The following is a 1,946-nucleotide window of genomic DNA, read 5'->3' on the forward strand; positions in this document are numbered from 1 at the left end:
CGGGCAGAGGCGGGCGTGTCACCGTGTTTATTATGTGCTCATGTTATATTTTTATCATATTTCCTGGGAATGAAAGCCTCGCAAAGAGTTGATAAGATAAGATTGTTTTCTGCTGCAGAGCATCTCGGGGTGGTGGTGGGGGTTTACATGCTGCGAGCGCCACACACACACACACACACACACACACACACACACACACACACACACACACACACACACACACACACACACACACACACACACACACACACACACACACACACACACACAAAGCAATCATCCGGCCTAGAAGTTTGCTGAGACTGTCCAGAGATTGACCTCATGCAATGCTCTTCCCTCTGGAAGCCTATATGGTAATTTGGAAAAAAAAACTGACTCCGAGCCCACAGGATGCCGGGCAGAAACTCATTTAATTATATTTCAGTTCTGATAAGAACAGGCTACAGTTACATATACAGTACCTAATGTTTTCCCCACACAATATAATGCTTATTATGTGTCATGTACCATCGTTTAACTACTACTTTCCTAAATCAGCAGAATATTGATATTGAAGAATTAATAAAAAAAAAACCACCAAGGTATTTATTTGTTGACGCCAGCTCCGTCCCCCAGCGCTCCTGTCATCCGTAATCCTCATCCCTGAGCATTCAGAGGCAATTTTTGCCCCATTATGTGTGTGAAAAGCTGAACACGCCACAGGAACAAGCCCAGAACAAGCCAAAGCCATTTAAATGGCTTTTCACACGTAAGGCTATTTTTAAAGCGAGCGGCGGCCGAATCCACCGCAGCGCCTCGTCTCACACATTCGCCTTCACTGCGGACGCTGGCTTTTCTCATTGACTTACAAAAATAATCATCAGGAAAGAAAAGGCCTTTGAGTGACAGATGGAGATTGACAGGGCCTGTTGGAGGGGATGCCACCTTACAGAGCAGCTCTGGCATCAGGACCGGACCCGTTTTGTTTCTTTTTGCTGCTGTTTGTTCTCGATGCTTTTTACTCCAAATGTGCGTTTCTCGGATGAGAACACCGAGTCAAGTTGCACCAACAGAAATCACACACATTACCCCAGTAATAGCTTAATCATGCAGACATCTTGGCATCGACTCGAATCCAAAATAATCAGTGTTTCATGACTTTTCCTCTTCCGCGGTTGCTTTGATGAGAATCCACAGAAGATCATTATAGATTTAGAGTTCCAGAGGATCCAGTTAGTTATGAAGCACAGCCCGGTTGGGCACACGACCACCAAAGCTTCGTTTTTTTTTCCCTTCGCCATCTGTAAGAGCTATGATTAAAACAAAATGAGGTGCTTCCCCGGTGCCCCTGCCTTCGCTTGGCATTTGGAGCCAGTCGCGGGGGGGGGGGGGGGGGGGGGCATCTCATGGAAAGTGACAGACTTCTGCAGGAGCGAACGCGCCTCCGGTGCTCTGCGCCTGGAACGGGAGGCGGGAGGATCTGCGCGGCCGGATAAATTTAGGAGGGGGAAAAATGTCAACTTCTGTTGTGGGCTAAATTTGAAGCGCGCTGGTTTTGTGAAGGTGAGGCGGGAGCAGCGTCTCTTGGCTGCAGTAAGTGCTCCCAGACAACACACACACACACACACACAGAGAAACAACCTTCTACGAGATGTTTGCTGCGCTCGGCTCCGCCAGAAGTGATGTCGAGAAAGAAAACACTGCTGACAGGTTTCAAGCTCATTTCCATTTGTCTTTTTCTTCCAGTTAAAACTCTTGTGTTCCTCCAGTAGTGTTTGAACAAAGGGACAGTTACAGGGATATTGGCAACAAATGAGCTTTAGGGGAGCTGGTCACTATAGCAACACTATAAGGTGTCATCCCACCTTTACGAATGCACGCTGATTCGTTTAATGGAGCATTAGCCCAAAGACGACGGCAAATTACTGTCCTGACACTTTGGGTAAATATGGTTCATTTCATGACCC

Source organism: Betta splendens, chromosome 24, assembly GCF_900634795.4.
Source record: "Betta splendens chromosome 24, fBetSpl5.4, whole genome shotgun sequence".
NCBI lineage: Eukaryota > Metazoa > Chordata > Actinopteri > Anabantiformes > Osphronemidae > Betta > Betta splendens.